At 43.0% G+C, this 26,446-nt stretch overlaps 1 pseudogene; it reads right to left on the minus strand.

Moving 5' to 3' along the window:
* The window catches only part of LOC115382188 (NLR family CARD domain-containing protein 3-like), a 58,439-nt pseudogene that overhangs the window by 7,600 nt on the left and 24,393 nt on the right, over window positions 1-26,446 (minus strand).

Raw genomic sequence — 26,446 nt, forward strand, 5'->3', positions numbered from 1 at the left:
GCTGCCACTACCATGCTTCACCCAACCCACCACAGTGGCCCTGTTTACACGCATCCATAAATCCTACCTGTAATTGGATTATGATGTGGAAGTTGCAGAAAGAGGAGACGGACGAGGGAGTAGAGTCCAGTGTCGTTTATTGTCCACACACCCGAGTGACAGCTGTCATACCAAGAAGCCAACTTTTTTTTTTAAACTTTTTATTTAAAGCTTTTTGAACATACAACAGTAACATTATGAGGTCTGGGGATGGCAATACGTGAAAATTGAGAAAAACAAAAACATTAAGTACAATATAAGGTCATTGAGAGCTTTACATGAATTCTGCATTGTTTGTTGGGCACTGTCACTGTATATAAAGTCCTGCCATTTCTTCCAGCGTCTCTTTCCCAATTCCCCCTGCTGTCGCAGGTTGAAAGTCATCCATTCCATCTGCTCGATGTTTTCCACAACGGAGATAAAGAGGCTTGTGGTAGGGGGGGTCTTTTCATAACCAGCATTTTGTTATGGCCTTTTTAGCAGATGCCAGTAGGATCTTCAAGAGATAAGCATCGTCTGTTGTGAGGTTGTCTGTATTGTATCCCAAAAACATTGGTGTGGGCGAATGAGTGATGGTAAAGCCCAGTGTTCTTATGATTATTTCCTTTACTTCTATCCAGAAAAGCAGCTCTAAAATATGTGTCCATGATCTGGCTTAACTTCACCACAGCCTCTCCAGCATGATGCAGCTGTGGCACTGAATTTAGAGTTTTGTTCTGGTGTCATGAAAAAAACGGATGATGGTCTTCCAGCTGAAGTCCCGCCAGCTGTTAGAGTTTGTTGATGTAAAGTGTGTTCTCCAGATGCTGGTCCACATGTCCTCTGAAATCACACTATTCATTTCAGTCTCCCATTTTTGTTTGATGTAATTTGTTGAGGCCTTTTTAAAAGTGATCAGACATTGATACAGCTTTACTAACAAGAGCTTTACTGCTTCCAGAGTTATATGCATTAGTAAAGATCGTTACAATTGGACAATCACCAGGGCTACTTATCCTTTTCCAATTGTAATTGTGATGCTGCAAATATCTATAAAAATCTTGTTTCTCCAGCCCACACTTCTTACCTAATGTGTCAAAGGCCATAGGTTTAGATTTTTCAATGGCTGCACACACTGCTGTAAGACCATGTGATGCCCAGTGTTTAAATCTAATATCATGAGATGCAGTCAAAAAATCAGGGTCATAAGCTGGCCACTTAAGGACTTCTATCTTCTGCTGGAGTTGCTGCTGCTTCACCAACTCTCTCCAAATTTTCACCCCCAGATTAACGCACTGACTGGTAGTCAGCCATAGATCCTTCTCTACATGCCCAAGTTTGGACTGGATTGGTGTTTCTGAAAGTGTCATCTCAATATTTTTCCATTTTGTACTTATAGATGGGTTGCACCAACTAACCAAAGATCTCAACTGTGCAGCTATATAATAATCCCTTAAAGAGGGTAGGGCCATGCCCCCACTCTCCCTCGGTCACTGCAGGGTAGAAAACTTTACTGTTGGTCTTTTATTGAACCAGATGAATCTTGAAACATGTTTGTTATATTCCCTAAACTGCTTCTCAGGAATAGGTATCAGTAATGCCAGGAAAAGGTGCAATAGCTTGGGAAGGATTTTCATTTTTATTATCCGTATTCTCTCACCAAAGTCAAGGGGGAGCAGGCTCCAAGACATAAGGTCACTATAAATTTCTTTATTGATACAGATGTAGTTGATGTCATATAGTTGTGACAAATCTTTGGGCAAATATATTCCTAAGTATTTGATGGTGGTTGAATTCCAATTAAAACTGTATTTGGATATTAGAGATTGTTCTGGGTGGAAATAAAAAGTTAAGACCTGTGTTTTGTTAACACCAGGAAGCCAACCTTGACAGAACACTTCCGCCTACTCAGTGCCAACCGTCAGTGCAGCACACCTCCCCATGTCACCAAACCTCGGCCCTTCTAATGTGAGGAATCCCCCTCTCAAAAGACACCACGATGAGGTCAATTTGAAATTGTAAATGTTTCACACCTGAGTGGATCTGATTCACTCGGATCAGATTGAATTTCGGATGGGACTGTGAGAGGTAGTGCACCTTGATCGACAATCCACTTGTGCCACATATAGACAGCTGAAGACAGCGGATTGTGTCATACAAGTGGATTTTTCATCTCACTTTTCAATCTCATGCACATATGCCTTATCAAAGGGCCAAGACAAAGAGTTTTAGCGGGGAGATGTAACAGGAAATGTTGTTTAGGAATTACATTATTCTCAGGAAAAAGTAGCTTAAACTGTTTCAGATGCTGTTAATATAGTCTGGACAGATGGAACAGGGGTATAAAATATCTGAACTCTCTGAACTAAGTCCAAAACAAGCTGAACATACTCATTTGTCTCTATAGTGCTCAACAGAAAAGGAATGATCTTCAACAATATGAGCATTTGTGCTGAGGACTGTTTAAGTTTGTTATCACTGGATGCCAAGGTACTGACACTGATTGGGCAAGCCTGTCATGAATGTCTACAGGTGACAAAGGAAAACTTTGCATGGCTGAATTGAACACATCCAACTCCATCTGTCCAGAGAGAACAAGGCAATTTACCATGGACTTAATTTCCATGGGTGCAACACCCTCAAGAGTGATGTGCATTATATCCTGCGGAGTTTGCTGAATGAGGTCAAAAGCTGGAAAATCAACCAATTTGCTTCTTCTGTTTATCCCAAAGGTGGTTTTGAGGGCAGATTTCAAGAAATCTGTGCTCGCCTTTTGTATTTCACGGCACTGTTGAACACGTTTTTCCATTGTCCTTTTTGTAAAACTCTGTTTATTAAAAGCCCTTTGCATTTCTTCAAAGTTACATTCACAGTGCCTACATTTACTGTATGCAAAACCAACACCTTCCTTGAAACCAGTAAGCTCATGTTGCACAAGTGTGTCACCACAAACTGAAACTACAGCACCAAGCAAATCTATTCCACCATTCTGTGTTTGGATTCTAACACCACTGAACAGCAACTTAAGTCTTCATCTATTCTTTGTAATACAACATCAACACCACACTTGTCAGTATCATCAGCTTTTGTCACTGCTAGGAGTCTGATTGCAGCAAGCTTTGACCTAAAATTGGGGTCTATTTTTCCTAAAGTATAATATATCATCAGTAATTTATTTACTGAAACATGAGGCCCGATGGGATTGCGTATCTCTATTTCATCAGAATACAAAATTATCTGCAAAGCTGATGGTTTTGCTGAACACAATGGGTGGGATTTGACAAGGCTCCCATCAGTAATGTCATATCAAAAAACTCTCTTTGTGGCAACCCTGTGGTGGAGTGTTGATCAGATCAAAAATCCTGGAATTGGACAACAGCTGCTCAAGACTCTTAATTAGGGGAATATAGTAAAAACTTTTGTTTTTGATGGCAAGAACTCTTGATTGTCCTTTCTTAACTCTACAAACCCTTTGAGACATCACTATCTCGCCTGGTTTAACTGGGTTAAAAAGCATCTGGATGGTGCTGTCCTGCATGTATGTCGTGGCCATCATGGAGAACGGATCTTGAAAATTGTCCAGTGTTGCCATGGCCTCTTCCTGGAGCTGCTCCATATTGTCTGAATGTCATTCAAAGATAATTTTCATTGCATCTCGCAAGGTCGTCAGAAGAGTAGTTTGATACTGTTGGACCCCAGAGACAACACTGCTGACACTCCTCTGAAAGACAAAGAAAGAAGTATGAAGAAGAAAGAAGAAGAGGAGAAGAAGAAGAAAGAAGTAGCTAAAATAATACCACTATTTAAAAAAGGTAATAAAAATGATTTTTCAAATTACAGACCCGTGGCTTTGCTATCACAATTTTCAAAGGTATTAGAGAAATTGTTTGTGATTAGACTGAATAAATTTATTGAAACATACAAAATTTTAAGTCCCAGCCAGTATGGTTTTCGTGCAAATCATTCAACTGCAACAGCATTAATGGAGCTGACTGAAGAAATCACCAATGCTATGGACAATAAGCAATTTTTAGTAAGCATCTTTGTCGATCTTCAGAAAGCATTTGATACATTAGACCATGAGATACTTCTGCAAAAATTATACAAATATGGTATCAGAGGAGTCGCACATCAATGGGTCGCAAGTTACCTAAAAGATCGAAGTCAGTTTGTGGAAGTTAATGACACAAAATCCAACTTTTGCAATATAACTTGTGGGGTACCCCAGGGCTCAGTCCTTGGACCAATTCTTTTTCTCCTCTATGTGAATGATATTGTGTCTGCTTCAAATGTACTAAAATGTATTTTATTTGCAGATGATACCACATTGTTTTACACGGGAAAAAAACATAAATGAGGTGTTACAAACAGTGGAAAATGAGTTTCAGAAAGTATTACATTGGTTTAATGCTAACAAACTATCTATAAACATTAACAAGACAAAATTTATGGTCTTTACTTGTAAAGAAAAAGATATTGGTGCAAGACTTTCCATTCAAGGGTTAGAGATCGAACGAGTGCACGAAGTAATGTTCTTGGGTGTTTTAATTGATGAACATTTAACATGGAAATCACACACAGAACGTGTTAAAACAAAATTATCCCAAACTGTTGCTGTGTTACACAAGGTTAAAGAGTCTCTCAATAAGAATGCTTTGTTACTGTTGTATAATTCCTTAATTATTCCACATTTGACTTACTGTATAGAAGTGTGGGGAAATGCATGTAAAACCTACCTTGACCCAATTTGCATTTTACAGAAACGTGCTCTTCGTGTTGTAAATGGCAGTGGATACAGAGCTCACACAAATCCAATTTCTTTACAATTAGGAACATTAAAATTTAATGAATTGGTTGAACTTAACGTTCTCAAATGTATGTATAAAGCTCACCAGAAAACATTACCAGAAAACCTGCAAAATAGATTCAAAAAGAGAGAAAGTAAGTATAATTTAAGAGGGTCAGATTTTTTTTGTAAACCTAAGTTTAGAACTAAACCAAAGGAAAGGTGTATCTCAGTCCACGGTGTAAATCTATGGAACAGCCTTGAGTGTGAAATCAAAACCTCAAAATCCATCCATTGTTTCAAAAAGAGTGTGAAACTAATTCTGATGGATAGATACAAAGACGCCATGTAGGACATCTTTGAAATTTGTGTTGTATGATGACAACTTGTTTTTTTGTTATGTATTGTTTCTTTGTTATGTATTGAATGTAGCGCGCACATCGGAAGTTTAAAGGATTTCTGAATTGACAAGGGGCAGATATTATAAGCTTTTGCTTCTTTCTGTACCTTTTCATTCATATCTGTGCTGAAGTATGCAGATGCAAGTATGTTGCATTCACTTTTTGTTTTATTTAAATGAATGAAATAAATAAATCAAAAAAAAAAAAAAAAAAAAAAAGAAGTATGAGATAACGTTTGTCCATCACATCTTACATAATCCTTAATAACTCTCTGAAGAAGACGGAAATGAAATGGTCCCTGTCCTAGAACCATAGGCAGTTGCTATTCAAAAATTCAGAAAGTCAGAATCATTGAAGCCAATCCTCTTCCCTCAGTTGAATATACTAAATACCGTTCATATTTTTTTGACCAGCCCTAACAGTACCAGATATACAACAATTAAATTTAGCATAAAGTTTGAAAAAGAATACATTTAAAGTGCTTTTTGTGTGTATTCCTCTCACAAAATATGGGACTCTTGTTGCTCTGACAATTTGACTATAAAATGACCCATAGATAAATCATTTTATCAGTCAGTTTTCATATTTAAGAGATGGTGCATTTAATGATTAGATTTGCTGCTCTCTTTGATTTAAATTTTACATTGAATTTTGAATGTACTGTAAGCGGTGCCACAGTTTTAGGTAATTTCCTATCCATTTTGAAATTAACTATTCCCTCCCTCCTCTCTAAATCACCACATGCATATTCAGTTTTCACCAGCAGACAGGAGGATACTGCTCTCTGTGTTCAAGAGCAGACAGGACCACCGCTGTATGGAGTTCTTTGTCCTGAATGAATAAAATGTGGTAGATGACCAGAAAATGTATTTTCTCATTTACTGATTGTGTAGGGCGAGTACAGGTTACTGACCAGTTTGTGACAGTAAATGTTGGAATAAAGAGCTATTTAACACTTTTTAATACAGATATATCACAGCGCCTTTTATGTTTGGTTCTCTGCAAAGAATGTCAAAAATTAATCCAAGCAATTTTACCACAGTATTAATGACAGGGGGTTATTGTGGTACAATACCTGGGACAGGTGACATCTTTCTTGGACATTGACAACAAATGCAGCAGCACGTCTGGTTGGATTTTCTCCAGTTGCACCAGCTCTTTCCTTTAGATATGTTATTATTAGAGGTTAGAATGGTTCACATCATGTTTTAACTGACCAACAATATGCAACACACTGACAATAAGACCAAGACAGTTTACCTGATTTTCAGTATGTGGAATCTGAAAATCCTCATGCTCTGGCCTCGACATTTCATTTCAGATGTCAGGTGTGTTGACTTCACTGTTGGTTCTTTGCATTCCTCGTGTTTGTGTGGCGGTCAGAAAAAAATGGTGTGTCAAAATGTCTACCTCCAACACCAGGTAGGTCAGATGTAGGTGTCCTCATCCATCCAGTGGGTGGGTGGCCAGTCGCAAATACAGTGTGTGTGTGCGTCTCATATGATAGTAAAAAGAGTTAAAGACTCTGTATTCCTCGGTACAGCCATCAATTCCACAAATAACGCAGAAATCTGGATCTCTTCTATGCGCTACATTAATTTGGCTCAATAGACACTTCAGTGTTAAGGCAACAAAAAACAAACAAATGACATGCCTCCAACAGGCCATGGTGTTTCCGGGCTGATAAGTGAGAGAGGATCTTTAAGCTAATGAAAATCTCTACTGAGCTCAAAATTAAGGGCCAATCCCAATTCTACCCCTTACCCCTACCCCTTACCCCTACCCCTATGATATGCGCGTTCACGAGGCTTAAGGGCTATCCCAATTCTACTTTTTGAATAGGGGTAGGGGAAAGGGGAAGGGCTATTTCACCCCTTTCAGCGAAGTCTGCATCGATGCTCCCTATTCTCAATAGGGGTAGGTGGAGTTTCACATTGGCCAGAAAAAAAACAACATGGCGCCCACCACGGAGTCGTACAAATGTAAGCTTGCTTTCTGTATACTATTCCAAAAGCTGTAAAAAGTGTATTTGCTTCACTGAATTTATAGATATAGTAGCGTGACAGTGTCCCAGTCATGGATTAACGTTTTAGCGATCACCGTTTCTGATTGTAAATTTGTAACTTCTGAAGAGCACTAATTACTGTATTAACGTCATCTTTTATCACGTTTTTAACGTCATATGTTTGACACAGGGACCCCTGATGAAACCCGACTTCTGATTCAGTTTAGAGGTGAAAATGAATAAAAGTTTTTGAAATCAAAATATAGCGCCAAAACACATTGGGAGTAAATTATATTATTCGTCTAAGCTACAATACGTCAGTAATAAAACGTGTTTATATAAACATATATGTATTACTTCAGGATATTCATAAAAGAAAATGGCTTGGAAGGGGAAGTTACAGCCCAGCAAGCTTCAAAAAAGTGGGAGAACCTCAAAAATAAATATAAGGTAAATGATAATACCATTATTAAAAATAAAAGTAATTTCTAATGTAATTTCTATCATTTCTAATATCCATAATTTTTTGTTGTGATAGGAGCCCGGCGGGGCTTTAAAGGGCCAAGGGGTATCCCAATTCATAGTGCTGCAAAGATAGCCCTTCCCCTCAGCCCTATTCTAAAAGGGGTAGGAGAGTGATAGGGGTAGGGCTAAGGGCTGAGGGGTAGGGGTAAGGGGTAGAATTGGGATTGGCCCTAAGTCTCGCTAGCTTAGCGACACAAATATCAATAAGGCTGTATTTGAAAAGCCCAGACAGCACAAGTTATCCAAAATTTTAAGACACCTAATGCACTTACCGGACCGATTCAAACCGCACCATTCAACTTCCTGATATGTTGTTGGCGGGCTCATTGGGGCGCTAGAGGTCAATACCAAATCAGGAGTGTGGTCGTGGAGGGTTATACTATATAACAGGCTCCTTAGTAATGCAAAGCAAAAGGAACGCTAGGAGAAGTTCATTGTTATACTCTGCACTGTCTCTGGCGATAAATCGTTAATATTTAGTATTTCTACAATTACAACCGCCATGAAAAATATGATAAATGCTCGATGAACGTTTGATAAAATTAAGTTAATCACGGGGGAGAGGGGCGCTAATACACTTTAAGGCAGGGGTCGGCAACTTGATTTAACATCGGGCCAACTTTTGTTTGGGCACTTTAAAAGCTCTACAGTCTGCTGCTAATAACTTCAGTGTGTACTGCTTCACGAGTCACAAAATAAATAAATAAATAAATAAATAAATAAATAAATAAATAAATAAATAAATAAATAAATAAATAAATAAATTAATTAATTAATTAATTAATTAAAGAAGAGCTGAATTCTGAAATACCTGACAATAGCAGCCTAGAGTTACTGTGGCTGCTGTCTTCAGTCACCAACTTGTTAAATAAACTGTCTTTTAAGACAAGAATGTGTGTGAAATGTGGAAAGTACATTATAATAAACTAGAAATTGGCACTCAGAGAGCGCAGACCTCCGCCACAGCTCAAATTAGTCACCAACAACTGTAAGAACACCATATATAATCGCACAACATTGTGATGGGGGGGGTGATCGGAGCAGAGCGCTGCAGCGTGCGGTGCCTCTCTCTGTCGCCCTCTCTCCCTGTGTGTGTGTGTGTGTGTATTTATCTGAAAAGGAAAACCGAAATGCGACATAATTTATGTTATTTTACTTCGCGCAGCTCGTGGAGAAAATAGAGAGGAGCAGAGCGCCGTGGTCCACGACGCCGCGGTCCCCCACGTGTCCTATATGAACCGTCAGATAGGTTAACAGGGGCGCCGATCTGACAGTCGGTGCGCGGCGATTCCCACTTCCGCGTCGGAGGCAGCGCGTCCTGTGTGAACCAGACGTCTGTCGCCCCCTGTCGGCGGGCCTGCCCTACCATGTGAAAGACTCCCTATCTCTCAATGATAAAGAATCCTTTAAAAAATTCCTGGATCCAGACAGTGATCTGGATCATCACCAAAATTTTATCAATTCTAAGTTAGCCCAAGACCCATCTTTGAATAAAGTTTCATTGCAATCCGTCCATTACTTTTTCTGGGATCATGCTAACAAACCAACCAACCAACCAACCAACCAACAAGTCCGATAAGGTTCATTAGGCCTTTTTTTGTATTCATGGTTTGGATTCATATACACAGGCCAGAGGTTATTTTGCCTACCTTGACATGTTTCGGCTGCCAAGCTGCAGCCTTCCTCAGAAGTGTCACGTGATGTTGTCTGGTCAGCTGATTTATACAGGTTTTGGCGCCAGCTTCCTACTGGGTGCAGTAGGACGACAGCGCCATCTGCAGTCCGACTTCTTCAGTACTGTGTCCCAGGTATGGGAAAGTTGATACGCCCCCTCTGCCCGGTTCACAGTCTGGGGGGCGCGGTTCCGGATCTCGATGGCCTCCCTGATCCAGCGGTGGTACTTGTTGCTTTCCGTGCCGATGATCTGGGCATGATCCCAGTCCATGAGGTGGTTTTCCCTTTTGCAGTGTTCGGAAATGGCAGACTTTAGCTGTTCCTGCTCTGCCTGTCGTTTGGAGGAGCGTGTGCATGCTTTAGATGGTTTTTTTTCGCATTCAGTGCGATGTTCTTTTGTCCTGATACTTTCGAATCATGGACAAACCTGTGTCAAAGAGTTCCGCTGCATGGAACAGCTGGAACAGAAGAGAGCGCGTTTCCGGAATCACCTGAGATTCAACCTGCGGTGCCGAGACGAAGGCATCATACCATCAAGTCTGGATTTAAAGAACCCCATACTAATGCAGAACGCGGACAGAATCGTGAGGAGAGCGCAAAGTGCATTGCTACAGGAAAGGATCCGCTGCACGGCAAACAAGGTAAAAAGAAATCAACTTGTCATTAGCACAAAAAACGGCACATTTCAGACAGACATACAATATGGACAAGGACACATACAAGCTGATAGAAACACATCTGAAGCACGCACACGAATGGCAGTTCACAGAAGCCAAACATCGCCAAGTTAGGAAATTAGAAACACTAATCCAAAATAAACAAGACAGGGAACGTAACATGCACAACGTAGCATCCAGGAAGTGGGTGCACAACATCTCCAGTCGTTCTTTAACCACCACGGAGCAAAGCGTTTTAGCCCGGGGTCTCAATTATGCCATCACACCCGCTAAAATTCCATACGACGATTATATTTTAACTACTGAAATAGCGTGCAAATCAATAGAAGACCAGGGGGAAAAGTCAGAACTACGAAACGAAATAGCAGGCATTTTGAAATCCGCAAAGCTACCACCAGCCAATATGACTAAGGAGGAGGTGAAAGCAGCACAAACACTCGCCAAAGACAAGAGCATCACCATATTACCAGCAGACAAGGGGAGAGCCACAGTAATAATGAACACGGAGCATTATGAAAAGCAAATGGATACTATGTTACAAGATTCCAATACATATGAAATTCTAAAGAAAGACCCAACTGAAGACAAAAAGAAGGCCCTGAAATCACTACTCAAACCCCTTCTCAATGAAGAAAAAATAAGTAAGGAGACATACAATCATCTCATCCCCGCAGCAAGCATCACCCCTAGAATTTATAGAACCCCCAAGATACACAAACCTGGAACACCGCTTAGACCCATTGTGGATAGCATCGGGTCCATGACATACAATCTGTCTAAAGCCCTGGTTGACCTCATAAAACCACTCCTTGGCCTCACAGACCAACACTGTAAAAATGCCAAGCAATTGGCCCAGGAACTGAAGGATATAACGATTCAAAAAGATGAAATATTTATCTCACATGATGTGGTTTCTTTATTCACAAAAACTCCCATAAACGTCACAATACACATCGTACATAATCGCCTCAAGGAGGACAAATCATTAAAAAGAAGGACCCCACTCACTGTCGAGGACATAACAAGGCTCCTGGAATTCGTCTCCACCTCCACCTACTTCCAATATCGGGGTACCATCTACAGGCAGAAGGAGGGGTTCGCAATGGGGGATCCGCTGTCTGCCATAATGAGCGGCTTCTTCATGGAAGACCTTGAAGCCCGGGCCCTCAAAACAATACCACCACACTGCGGTCTTTCCCTCTGGAAGAGGTACGTGGATGACATTTTGGAAATAACAAGGAAAGGACATACACAAGAACTCATGGATCATCTCAACACACTGGATGACACAAACAACATCAAGTTCACCCACAAAGAGGAAACAGACAGCACCATACATTTCCTGGACCTGGACATAAAACACCTGGAAGATGGCAGCAATAAAATTCACATATATCGGAAACCCACTCACACAGACCAATACCTCCTTTGGACGTCAGAACATCCCATTAACCACAAACTTTCAGTCGTAAGAACCCTTTTCGAACGCACAAAACTAATCACACAGGAAGAAGACAGAAAAGAGGAGGAACAACACATCATAAAAGCACTACGAAAGTGCAACTATCCGATGTGGGCCATAAACAAAGGCCGCCAACAAGCAAAACAAAACAAAGACACAAAAAAGAGAACAACAACTAAACAAACTGAGAAACAAAACAGGGCCATGGTGACACTTCCATACATCAGAGGGATCACAGAGAGAATACAACGGGCCATGAATAAGCACAACGTCAGCACCCCAGTAAAACCACACATAAAACTACGGCAGTTACTAGTACATCCCAAGGACAAAATAGAGCCACAACACAAATGCAATATTATTTATGAAATACCTTGTTTGTCGTGCAACAAATCCTACGTCGGGGAGACTGGCAGAGCCTTCAACATCAGGACAAAAGAACATCGCACTGAATGCGAAAAAGAAACATCTAAAGCGTGCACACGCTCCTCCAAACGACAGGCAGAGCAGGAACAGCTAAAGTCTGCCATTTCCGAACACTGCAAGAGGGAAAACCACCTCCTGGACTGGGATCATGCCCAGATCATCGGCACGGAAAGCAACAAGTACCACCGCTGGATCAGGGAGGCCATCGAGATCCGGAAACGCGCCCCCCAGACTGTGAACCGGGCAGAGGGGGCGTATCAACTTTCCCATACCTGGGACACAGTACTGAAGAAGTCGGACTGCAGATGGCGCTGTCATCCTACTGCACCCAGTAGGAAGCTGGCGCCAAAACCTGTATAAATCAGCTGACCAGACAACATCACGTGACACTTCTGAGGAAGGCTGCAGCTTGGCAGCCGAAACATGTCAAGGTAGGCAAAATAACCTCTGGCCTGTGTATATGAATCCAAACCATGAGAACAAACCAACAAACCGACATGATTACATAACCTCCTGGCGGAGGTAATAATTAGGGGGCCAAGCCACGGATGGCTAGGGAACGGCGTATGCATCGCATACGCGTTCCCAGGACCAGCTGTGCTGGGAACCCTATTGTAATTGAAAGGGTTTTTATTATTATTATTCCGCCGCTAAAAGTCCCACTGCAGCCCAAACTGTACATGGGAGGGCGGTGCAATTTGGTGGCTTGGTCCCAAACCCTGACCCGACGGAGGACGCAAAAAGATCAAACTATTTCGCCACCAGGTGGCGCTATAGGCAACGTAAACGCGTTTTGGTCTATAACTCCCACACCGTATGTCGCACAGTCAAAAAACTTATATCCTCAGATTCCCTGGGAAGAACTGAATCACATGAGCTAGGCCACGCGCATTTCCGCCTATAATTTTTTTTCGCTAGATCGCAAAAACTGAAAAACATACTTTTTCGAACTCCGTCTAGGGGCTTTGTCCAATCTGCGTGAAAATCAGCACATAAAGTCTTCAGTAGGGTCTGACCTGACATTATCAAAAGAATTTTGCTACGTGGAAAGATGCACAACGTGGGCATGACTAAACTTTGCCAGCTAAACACAAAATTTCACAGATCTTGGTCATAGTAAGTGCTAAGGCCACCAAACTTGAGATCCTTGGTTGGGACGTGAATCTGGGTGGATGAGCTTAAAGGCACAAACATTGGTCACTAGATGGCGCTGTATACCCTGGAAATTTATATCTCCTAAACGACATGACCGATTTTTACGAAACTTGGTAGGTATGACCCTAATTCACTACTAAGGCAATATCTTGATTATAATTGTGATTGGTCAAAGTGGGCGTGGCTTATTAATATTGACCTGCTGCAGTCCAAACTGTACATGGGAGGGGGGTGCAAGTGGGTGGGATGGTCCCAAACCATGGTCCGACGGAGGACGCAAAAAATCAAATTCATCGGCCAGCAGATGGCGCTATAAGCCATGCAAACGTGTTTTGGGCTATAACTCCCACTCCGTATATCGCACGTTCCAAAAACTTATGTCCTCTCATTCCCTGAGTAGAACTGAATGACTTGGGCTAGGCCACGCCCATTCCCGCCGTGACTTTTTATCGCTAGATGGCAACAACTGAAAAACATACTTTTTCTAACTCCTCCTTGGGGTTTTGTCTGATCCGCACGAAATTTGGCCGATACAGTCTTCAACTTGTTCTAATGTAAAGTTATCAAAAGAATTTTGCTCCGTCAAAATACGTGCAAATGACGCTTGACTAAACTTTAATAGCCAGTTGGCTGAACACAAACTTTTGCATATCTCAGTCATAATGAATGCTAGCACCACCAAACTTGAGGTCCTCGGTTGGCATGCAAGCCCAGAGTCCCTCCTGGAGAGATTCTGCGAGCTCGGCGAAACGTGGGGTCCGAGTTGCGCCGGAGACTTGGCCCCCTATCAGCACTGCTTGCAGTTCTAGTTATAATTCTGTATTGCCAACAATTTAGGACCATTTCAGTGTTGTGAATGATCGCTTTTCCTTACAAATGAACATGTAGAAGCGGTGACTGTGCATATTTACAAATGTTTCACAAGACCTCTGAGCTGCAAAGAGCCTGATTTAGCATTTGGACACTGAACACCTCACAGCTGCAGCTTCACTCCTGAGAACAACACGATGATCACTGAACAACAAGATGAAGATAAAGCAACAACAGAACAGTAAACAGCCACGCTAAACCCAGAAATGAACCGTACCAGAACAGTGTTTACCTTGTTCTCTCCAAGCCACCGCTACGCTGCTCAGAGAACTGAACTGTCCGTCAATAAAAACTTTTCCCGTTCTGTCCGAGATGCTCAGCGTTTTAAGTCTTCTTTCTACCGGCTCAGAAGTTGAGATTGCGTCCCGTCGACTAACGTTGGAGCATGAAAGAATCGCTTAAAGCCAGCTAGTTCGTCCAGTGGCTAGCAGCTAAGCTAACAGCTGACTGAGACGCCTAGCAGCAGGATGCTTTTACGAAGTGTCCCTGAACGAAGCAGGAGCTGCATTGCGCTGTTCACTAACGCAGAGGGTTTTAGATGTTCAGATGGTTATTGGGCTGCAAAAACACTTCTAGAGTTGTCTGGTCCAACTTATCCAGTACATCCCTTGTGGTGATCCTGTAGACAGAATCCACCGTTCAGACTGAGGGGCGGGGTTTCGACAGCGCATATAATTCACTGCACCAAGTGTGTGTGTTTGTGTTTTCCTGTTCTCATGGAGAATAAAGAAGTTCAGTTTGAGCAGTTCTCTCCACCTCTGACTCCCGTTCTTCGGCACCACTCTGGTCACCCGACTGGCAACTCCTCGCCGAAGTTTCCGAGGATTGCTCGACAATAGATGCTAACAACGATGCTTTTGTGAGACTGCAGGAGTTTTGGGAGAATGACGCCAGGGCATGGTCCGCCCATGTGTAAGCACACTTTGCCTGCCGCGGTGTTCTCAATGACATGCGGAAGTATTACCACATGGTTGCCTCTCTGGGCAGCGCTACATCAGCCAGGCTGGTGGGTTTCATCTCCAACCCTGACGTGCACGGTAAATACGCTGAACTCAAAGCCCACCTCCTCAAGACCTTCAAACTGTCCAAAAAAGAGAAGGCGCGCCGGCTGCTAGCCATACAGGACCGAAAGCCATCGCAGCTCATGGAGGAGATGCTAAACCTGCTACCGGAGGAGCATCCTAATTTCCTCTTCATGGAGCTTTTCCTGCGCCAACTGCCGCCCACCATACAGACCGCCCTGGCCAACACCACCATCACCGACCCCCACCGGCTGGCCGCGGAAGCAGACCGCTTCTTCCTAGCGGCACATCATCCCCTTCACGAGGCGCCGGCTGTGGTGTTCAGTCTCTGCAACCCCGCGAAGAAGGCGCGCTCTTGGAGGGACGGCACGCCATTGGAGCTGCAGGAGAAAGAGGAACTGTGCTTTTACCACGCGCGTTTCGGGGACAAAGCAAAGAACTGCCGACCCCCTTACTGCTTCAAGCCGATGGGAAACAAGTGTGCCGATGCTCATTTGTAGCCGCGAGCGTCGGCAATCCTAGAAGGCTGCTTTTCATCAAAGACATCGCCTCCGGATGCAGATTCCTTTGTGACACCGGCACACAGAAGAATGTGATTCCCGCTTCCAGGACTGAAAGAACGGCTGGCGGGAAAGGCCCGCCGTTAGACTCGGCTTGCCCCTTGGTCGCCCCACATGCAGCGCGCCTCCTTCCAAGCAGGCGCCAGGGCCTTCGCTTCTGTCCCCACCAGCCAACACAACAACCTGGTGTCGTGGGTGCCAGCGGCTCTGGGTTCCGCCTGTATGTTTTTGTCCACCACGAGGCTCATCATGGGCCCCTTCGACCTCCCTGCATCAGCCCCTTTTGCGTCCTGGAGCACGGGGACAAAAAGCTGGTCATTGATATGGGTGGTCGTGCGGAGCGGATTTCGGTGGACAGGTTGAAACCTGCTCACCTGGACTTATCCTCCGGCGTTGGCCCAAACGCTGCGTCGACGCCGGCCCCCGACCGGGCATGCGTCAGTTCCCCCCGGATCCCGTACCCCAGTCACCTGCCCCCGCAGCAGACGCTGCTGCCATTTCCCCCCCGCCTTCCCCCTGGGTTTCTGCTTGGATTTTCTTTGCCCTGTCATCTTTAATACTGTTAAATTTATTAATTAAAAATAAATTTATAGGTTAAAAAAGGGCATAAGTGCTTAAAATTCTATAGGGTTCGGTCATAATTGGACTTTCTTTACAGCTGCCAACATTGATGAGGCTTTGCGCCAAACCCTCAGTCGTGACGATTTGAAAGATTTGTTTCCTGGGCCAGAGAACTTCCTCAGAAGGAAACAACTGTGGGGTCTTATAAGTCAAGAGGTAACTTTTAGCCTGCTTTGCTCTGAAAACACCTACATATATATATATACATGGTGCTTGTAATCCGGTCTGTTAACTCTTGTAATAACTATGTTTTGATTTTGTCTTTTAGGATGAGAATTCCACCTTTCCAGACAAAGCAGACCCTGGTGAAACAGGAATTATTTTCCCACCTCGAGGAACACCTCTAGTCTCCCCCCAGGCATCTACTCCTTTGGTGAAGAGAAATCCACAAAGACCCTGCAGCTCCCCAGTCCTCCAGAATATGTTATCTATACAGACAGTGAGTTGGAACTAGCTCACAAGCACTATTTTGAGATGGCCCGCATCGGAAGAGAGGAGGAATCTACCATGTCCAAAGAGCTGAGATGCAGGCTAGTGAGGAACACCATCACCAGCATGATTTCTATCTTGAGAGCAAGACAGCAAGGAGAAGAGCTCCGCTACCCTTGCAAGCATGAAGTTACTGCCATGGCTAAGAGACTAGTGGAGTATTACCCCATGCTACAGGATCAAGACTGACCCTTGAAATATGTAAGTCATTGGAATTGTTGCATTATTTTCTTAGTTTACATTTTCATTTGTACTGTGCTTCACCACAGATGAGCATGTACAATTATCTTCACAAAAGGATGCTGAATGTGAAGTCCCCACAAAAGAGGCAGGTGCCAACCCCACAAAGAGGCCGTCCAAACAAAAGGCGCCGTGTCGACTTCTCACCAAATGACCAGGAAGCAGAGCTTGATTCAGACTCAAGTGGTGGATCGACTTTTCTGTTGCTACCTGAGAGAAAGCTTTGATAGTGACAGTTCATGTAAATGAAAATTATAATTATAGCAGTAATAATGGGCATAAAGACTTGGTGACATTATGATAGTTGTGGACATCATGACATTATAGATGTTGGTGTTTACATTTAAATGCTGACCAGGTTTTCATGTATTGTGATTTGAGACACCTTTTCATTTGTTTTTACATTTTTGGCTCTCAGCAGAGCACAAATAATGAAAGTACAACACAAATAATGTTATGCATGCTGGCTAAAACCTAGTCAGAAAGTCATGTCTGGTACCATTACTAATTTCAGTTTTTTAAATTTATTTTAGCGGAAATGAATAGCCAGGCAGCACAGGCCAGGCATTACAGGACTCTGCAGGAGATGTATAGAAAACCAAAACCAAACCAATACCCCTTTCCCACTGCAACTAGCGGGTTGACCCGTGTTTTTGGCCCGCTAAATACCGGCTTTTTAGACTCCTTTCCCTCTGCCTGCAGACGCGGGTCTAGCCGCCTGCTGGTGAGCCGCGTTTTCCCACGCTGATGGTGTCCCACGTTGATGACATCATCAGCAAAACAAAAGCAAACAATGCAGCGGAACACAGTCCCTGTTACCTGTAGACGAATCTCTTCTTCCCCACGGATCAGGGGAAGCTCTCTGGTCTCGCTATCTTGCCAGTGCTGGGTCATGTTGACGAAGGAAATCTCACACCGTGTCCAGAAACAACAACTAGCGTGCTAACGTAGCTGCGCTGCGTCGACGTCATCATGTAAGTTCCAGGATGTGTCCCTCCCACTAAAAGTCGGCAGAAACTAAGCATCGTAGTTAGCTTAGCTCAACTGCTGGAAGTCAATAGGAAACAGAGCCGGACTGACGAAAGTGGAAAAAATACTCCTTCCAGTGGTCCAGGGGATGTTGTATTAGCATGTGAAGTAAATCTGAATGGTTATAAAACATTTTAAAAGACATGCTATCTTTTCAATCCATTAAAATAACATTTTGATACACACAGATCTGCACAAGCATAGTGCGCCGCGGAAGGATATACCGGAGCACAGCGGCTGAGTCTGTAGCTTCTAATGCTGTGCTCCGGTATATCCTTCCATGGAGCACTGCACATTCTAACAGCTGGGAACCAGCCACTGGACACAGAGACACAAAAAAGGTATTTATGAGCTTGTCTAACATTGTCAATGATAGGGATAGGGCATGGTTCCAAAATCTTCAGAGTAATGATGTAATGATGTAAATAACTTTATAACTTTATAACAATCAAATATTCAACTTCTATTCAACTTCATGAACATTAATAATTCAGTCTAATATATCTTGGCGGCTTGGCAGTTGTTTGTTGACTCTGCTGTGTTGATTATCATCAGTTTAAAGTTGGCATCAAAAATTCACCTCTGTTGTTTGCTCATTTGTCTAGCATTCAAGCCCCTGCATTCCAGATGGTCACATTCCTCCACTTTTCATCAGATTACCATGATGCTCCATTTGCTTTCTGGTCACAGGTACTTTGGCCCCATCTAGTGGCGCAGATGTGTAATGACAATCTAGTCCTCAATTTTAGTACAACCTCATTTTGGAGAATACAGTTTCTGGAAAAAAAACATTGTCCTATATTCAGGCCAATACGGTATTTCCCAAAGTGTGTAGCTGTCTGCACCCCTCAGACAGTGAGTGAGGCACAGGCTATTCTTTCCATAATGACTTCATTTGCAGACAGTCTTATTTTTGTAGGACACCTTTCCATCAGTGGTCTGTGAAATAGAAGATCATCTGCTTTCATTAACCACATGCATGCTGCTGTTACTTCTAATAAACAATTTAGTTTTCAACTCTATGACTAAACTTAATAGCTACTTTGGTTTTTATCATAGATATATATACTACCAGTCAAAAGTTTGGACACACTTTCATATTCAGTTGAATCAGAAAGTGTGTCCACACTTTTGACTGCTAGTGTATGGATGTATATAATGTCGTCTGACAATCTTAGTATTAGACTCTGTTTTCAGTGTTTTCATTCTGTCCTGAATAATAATTTTTCTTCTTTTTCTTTAGCCAACAGAAGATCCTACCATCTACCTCCACAAGAGGTCTTTCTGTTGTTGTTTGATGGGCCTCGCTGTCTTGTGGCAATTGGAATAACTCCCGTCACCACCTTTGCCAAAGAAAACCTTGGTCAAGGTCTGCTTTATCTGCTGGTTTATGACTACACCCTGCATATTACCTATCCGAAGTGTGTGGCAACCCTTCTGTCTGTGTTTCAGACAGAAATGTTAAAGGACAATATCCATGAGCGAGACACAAAAGAGCTATAGCCGAGTGGAAAGGATTTACTGAGAAGTAAAGCTGCTCAGGCTGGGGGTAAATTCCTTGTTGATGTTGTTGCAAACCTAGGCCCAAAATGTTCTGCCGTATAAAGTAAGAATGAGCAGATATACATGATAGTGACAGTTTATTACATTTAAAAACATGTTTTTACTGCTGATGTCGCACAGCTATACCACTGTTTTGTAAGATGAAGGGGGATTTAACAGTTGAATGATGATGAACAAAGTGATGTACCATGTTGCTTGAATTACCTCCAGATAATTTCTAAGCGTCTGTGGATGTTGCAAATGTTTAATGTTATACATAACACCAAAACCCTGGACGAAGAGGCTGTCTCTTAGGTGGACTAGATCCGTGATTGAGGGATCGCAGACAGAACATCAATCATGGCTGATCCATTGAGACAGCCTGGATTCAATGGGTGCATTCAATTCTAATTGGGCATCAATCAAAACAGCTGCTCCACTGATTAATCGAGGAACCTGGACCCAGTGGGTGTAAGCGTTTACTTAAAGCTCGTGTCCGGAGTTTTGAAAGAGAGAGGTTTTTTTTTAATCCAATGTCTCGAGGTTCCGCCCTCCCTCTGCTTTCATGAGCGACCAAGCCACGCCCCTTTAATTGTGCACGCTATTATCCGTCGAGCCTCCGAGTCCTACAGCATCCTCCATGTTTAGCTGTTTACGGTGGATGTTCAGCAGACAGTGGATATATCGGAGGTAAGCGGGGCGGCTGCTGCAGAACTAACTCACCTCTGCCTGGGCGAGCAGCCGTGCTCTCTGGCTGTGTGCACACTTTGATTGACAGCGCAACAAGGCGGAAGCTCGAACTCTATTGGCTGATGCTGACCGCCGCTTTTTCGGATAACATGGGGGTCTATGAGACGAAGGCGGGGCTCATAAATAAATTTTTATATTGCTTTATGCTAATATTATATTGTAGTATCGAACCAGACTAACAGATTTAAGCTCTATTGAAAAATGATACCTACGCTGGAAACGAACGGAAACTCCGGACACGAGCTTTAACTCCGGGCTCCTGCTATGTGGAACCGGCTCCCAGTTCTGCTCCTTTCTGTCATTCAATGTAATTTCATTGTATTACTGTAATTTCATTATATTACCACGTCATTGATGATTGTTCCTCTTGTAGCCTATGTACTGTGTTTATATAAGAAATGTAAGTAGATACAAGAAACTGTCTGTCCTATCTCCTTCTTTTTCTGTCCCCTCACCCCAACCGGAATAGCAGAAAGCCGTCACCTCTGAGCCTGGTTCTACAGGGTTCTCCACCTCTGAGCCTGGTTCTACAGGGTTCTCCACCTCTGAGCCTGGTTCTACAGGGTTCTCCACCTCTGAGCCTGGTTCTACAGGGTTCTCCACCTCTGAGCCTGGTTCTGCAGGGTTCTCCTCCTCTGAGCCTGGTTCTGCAGGGTTCTCCTCCTCTGAGCCTGGTTCTGCAAAGGTTTCTTCCTGTTAAAAGGGAGTTTTTCCTTTCCACAGTTGCTTATGCTGCTCATGTGGATCTGTTGGGTTTTTCTCTGTAAAAGTGTCTAGAAACCACCATGTTGTAACTGGCACTTCATAAATAAAGCTGAATTGAATTGAATTATACACATTGTATGTTGACATGAAATGCTTCAGTTCTTTATGTTTTGAGAAGCAAAAAGTAATCTTTGCGAGCACTGTATGCATGAAGCAATAATTGAGAAATGATTCCAATAAATGTTATTGCCAGTGTCAATTCTGTGTGCTTTCATTTAGCATACATGCTTTGTCTCATTTTGAGCTAGAAGCTAATGAGGAATAATAATCTTGTTTAGTTGATCTGGTTTTAAGATATTTTTCACTTAAACTGAGGAAGAAATGAGCAGTCAAAGAAATTGACAAACTACTTTTGAGTTTATTTTACTTAATATAGTTCTTGGAATGAGTGTTTCTGTCATGGCACATCGTTTTCTTTAGTTATTTTTTTGTTTTTTTGCCGTTCAAGTATTTTGTGAATATTTGTCCTGTTTTTTTGGGGATTTTGTTTTCCGTCAATTTTTCTGAAGTAATTATCTGTTTCCCATTTTCTGGGTTTTGATTTGATTGAGTCGCGCCGCCGCGCTATAAATAGCAGCGCTGGAGGCGGCGGTCTCGACCTCTCACTCTCTCTCTCTCTCTCTCTCTCTCACTTCGTTCCACCAGTCATGCCAGGTGTGCGCTCTCGTCCCAGCGCGCCCCGGTCTCCGGTTCTGTTTGGCAAGCATGGTGCTGGCCACGGCACGCTAGCCAGTTAGCCGGCTTCTCTTTGTGATCACTGTCCATTGTTTGTCCAGGTGTGTCCAGCCGTCCCGTTTTTGCTTTTCTTTTGAATTGGGTTTAGTTGGGTTTTTGCCTTTAGTTTGGACGAGGGATCAGCTCCTACGGCTCCATAGAAGTTGGGCTGTGAACTTGTCTTTTTCTTAAGAAGGGCCTTCCTTCTTTTGATACTTTGTTTCTTTTTTTGATATAACTTTTGGGCACGGGTGATAAGGGTTCATTTTAATTTCCAAATCTTCGTCAAATTACATCTAGAAGATGCCGACACATGGAAAATGTTAAATAAACAATTGAACCCTTATCTTGGTTTTGTCCTGTGTCCTTTAAGCAGAGGCGGGGCGTGCCAACAGGCAAACCAGGCAATTGCCTGGGGCCCCGGCTTTTAGGGGGGCCCGCAAGGAGGCCCCTGAGAGACCGGGTACCCCAACTGCTAATACATGTACTGCACAGAAACGACAACAATCGGCATTTATGATGCAATTATGAAACGACGATGTAGCAAACCCCCTTGGGGGGCCCCGCACGGCCCTATCAGCGTTCAGCGCTGTCTGCGTGAATCAGGCGAGCCCCAAGGTTTATTGTCTAATATAATTATTGATAAGCCAGGGCTTTCAAGGACTTCTGTTGGTCCCTGGATCTAATAGAAGAGATTAGGGGTTCTCTAAGTTTTTCAGTATACATATTATAGCTGGGCCGTTAACAACGGTAACGTGCTGCGTTACCGCGAGACTCTTATCGCGCGAGAAAAAAATGTCGCCGTTATCTCTGCTTTTCAAAGTTGGGTCTGGGAGCTGGGTCTACACATGCAAGCTACGCAGTTCACTTTGATATATTTTAGTGTTGCTGTCTGCCTGGCCCAGCCTGGCTGAATAACGCTGTGGGGGGGAACAAGCCCAACCTGTCCTGCGCCGCGAGAGTCACACCGCTTCTGCTGACCGTCAAAACAAAACACACTCTCGCGCTTTTAGCGGTGAAACACGGTCCATTCCTCATTATTTGCCGTATTGAACTTGGCCGAATTATCAGAAAAATCAGGAGGAAAAGGCTGGTGTAAGGCACAAACTGAAATCAGGAGCGCAAATATGAAAAAAATGAAAATCAAACTTAAATTACGTGTTTTGCCGGTGCACCGTTTCTCCCGCTGGGCCTTCTTCAAAACACGCAAAACAAAGTACATTTCCCTTCAACACACAATCTGGCTTAATAAAGGTAAGGATGAGGCACAATTCGGCGTGACTGAATTTATCCTGCCTTCTCTGTCTGAGAGTCGGAGATATGATGAAGTTTGAGGAAATGTCGCTCATAAGAAACTTCCATTTTTCACCTGTTTCTGACTTGGTTGTGACTTGGTTGATGACACTTGAACACAGAACTGTGTCAAATTACCTGCTGGATACCTGTGATGCTGCTGATTATTCATGTCTATTTGAATAAACAAACTCGTTCTTGATTACCTATTGTATATAACACACACACATTTTGAATGGCCTTGGCAGACTTCAAATGAGCCATTTTAATCACGATTAATTCCAGGATTACAATTACTCGCGATTAAGGAATTTAATCGTTGCCCAGCTCTAATAAATATTAAATGTTCCAAAACTTGTGTGCAAAAAAAAGTTTTTTTTCGGTGTGCATGGATGGCGTGGGCGCCCGATGAATTTATTTGCTTGGAGCCCCCAAGGACCCTTGCCCCACCACTGCTGGTGGTCTTGATGCCCCCATAAGTTCCAGGAGGGCCCACCTCACAGCTCAAGAATCCAAAATGAAACCATGGATTCAACAGTGAAGTCAAAAAATACCTTGCAGGACCAAATGTGCAGAGATCAGTGGTCCAGCTACAATACTGGGAAATGGATAAAAATGTACACAACGAGTGGCGTGGGCTTTCTGGTAAGATTCTATGTGATCCAGCTTCATCTGTGTCCCAAGAAAGACTATTTTTAAAAGCAGGTGAAATAATCTTAAAAATAGGACAGAAAGAAACTGCCTGAAGTCAGGCACTGTGGAAAAGTTGCTGTTCTTAAATTAAAATGTCCCCGAAACACATTTAACACGATCACATTTTTGTTTATTAGCATGATTACTTAAGCACAAATGATGTCGGAGGTTCACACACCTGCTTTACATTTATTGTCCACTTTGTTGGGAATCAACTTAAGAGCACCACTGAGTTGGGCATCAACCTTATAGTGTATTCAGCTATCAGTAATAATAATCATCAAAGATAGTCATTAACTATGAAAGGAATTGAGATGTGATGTACATCAGGGAGCCTCGGGGCGTCACCTGCAACAGGAAATGATAGCCAGTTCATTCATATCAGTATCAGAAAACAGGTTGAACTTGGAGTTCTTGACAAAGAAAAAAATTGGCATTTCATTTATAAATGTGAAACAGAAATACAATTATGATCCCAAAAAATACTGTTAATAACATAAAGCAAACCATATCTAACTAATGACATACATGCTGGTGTGTGCCTGTGTGTGACAGACAGAGAGCGAGTGATAGAGAGAGGGAGAAATGAGGCAATGTGACCTACAAATCAAAATGGCGGACAGCCAAAGACTACAACCAAAATGACATATCAGAGGAGGGTTATCTGAACACCTGTGTGCGCTTGTTCCAGTATAACTCTGCTGAAAGCCCAATTTGTGTTTGAGTCTGTGTGAGTGATTTGTGTTGCAACGTGTGTGAAGTTGTTCAGATGATGTTTAATTACATGTATGATGTTGTCTTTGGGTAGATGACTGTAGGTTTGTAGGTCACAGCTATAAAACAGTATGGAAAAATCCTCTTTTCCATGAGGCAAGGCTAATATTAGTTCACAGATTAATTGTCAGATCATCAGCAATTAAACTCAGCTGCGTAATTAAATCAACACATCATGCAAATCAAATAGTTCAAGCTTTGCATGACTTGTGACTTTATAATTCCCAAATAGTTACCACGTTCCTTTGTGTCTTTGAAGGAAAAGTGGGTTTTCTGACCAGGAAGGTAATGTACATTTGCAAATTGTTTGAGGCTCTGTCAGTGAGCCCTGCTGAACACCACTAATATGTTCTGTGTCTCTGATTGGTGTTGACAGGACTGCTGTCAGAGACAGAGACGTCCTTCCTACAGAGGACACAGACTCACTGAAGAACCAGGAAGCCAGAGTCCAAATCCACCATAGAGAGGCTCAGTGAATGTAGCCTTGAAGGTGTGGAGGTGGATCAGAGAGTCAGAGGAGACTCTGAAGAAGGACAGAGAGCCAGCAGGACAGTCCACATACACTCCTACTCTACCAGAGGAAGAGGAGGAGGAGGAGGAGGGTGAAGAGATTGATGTTGTCCTGTAACTGTGCCTGACATCGTAACCTTCAGCAGAGCAGTATAGACTCCAGGACTGATGATTCCATCCAAATCTACACTCCTCACTGACTCCTTTCCTTCTGATTCCCCTGCAACTCACTGATATGGAAACCTTTCCGCTCCACTCGACCTCCCAATAACATCGACCACTCAGAACATTTTTACACAGCACCTGAGTCCAATAATCAAATCTGTCTCGATGATGAGGATACGGCTGCTTTTCCTCCACTTGTGTCACCTTCCTGTTGTTGTTGAACAGTTTGAGGTTTCTGCTCATTGAGTTTGTGTCCAGGTCAGGTTGAGTGAGATCTGATGGGGAGAAAAAGAGAAAAGTCCTGATGTGACACATGTGATGGAATTGTTGTTTGTGGACTTCCTGACATGTTCATTCAGAGAAACTTTCATTGCAACACTTCTTGTCAGGCTTCTCTTGCCAGTAAAGTTTTAATGAATCAAAACCTTTGAATGAAAGACAAAGAGACACTCAATAAGTCCAACTTACACTTCCTTGGACCAGGTTTGAGCCTCTGCTGTCCACCATGGTCCACCCTGCAGGAAGAAAGACAGTCAGAAGGGTTTTCCCTCCAACATGAGGAGTCTTAACCATAGACATCAATTTTTTTTGCGGGGTGGGGGGATGGGGGGCGTTGTTATCTCGTCTCTGCTGGCTACATCTTTCCCATGTAAACCATTGCTGAAGGTGCAATAGGTAATATTACGTCACATAACGCCCCCCCCCTTCCCGTAGAGCGTTAAGCAGGTTGCCAGTTTGGGAGACACCAATCACAAATGCTTTACCTACGTAATCGCACCGCGCTATGCTCGAGTTTTATCACTAGTTCATTTGCAAAAATTCATTCATTCATTCATTCATGAATGAATGAATGAATGAATCATTTGCAAAAAACCCTCGCCGCTCTCAGCGGTATCACATCACTTCAAGCCCCGGAGGAAGGCTATCAGGAGGATGCTGATCGGCTGTCCTGGTGCGTCAACAACCAAATTCGCTTGAAAAGTTCAATTATTTCAAATTGAGCTGCGAGTGGTGAGTGAATTTTTACTGGAAACGCTTGCCGCTCACCGTTTCATTGCTCACCGCTCAAGATTAAGCAACAATTGAGAAATTACATTGACTTTCTATATAATCTCATCACACAAAAAAATTGCGTCACATCCGGTGGAAACACAGTGTAGTCTCTGGATGTGCAGGTACTGTCTTGATTGACATGTGTCTGCAACAATGCAACAATGGGGTGGTGGTTACTATTTCAAAAAAGGGGGACAAGAAGTTTTGTTCCAACTATAGCGGATCAC

This window comes from Salarias fasciatus, chromosome 23, assembly GCF_902148845.1.
Source record: "Salarias fasciatus chromosome 23, fSalaFa1.1, whole genome shotgun sequence".
Taxonomy (NCBI): Eukaryota; Metazoa; Chordata; class Actinopteri; order Blenniiformes; family Blenniidae; genus Salarias; species Salarias fasciatus.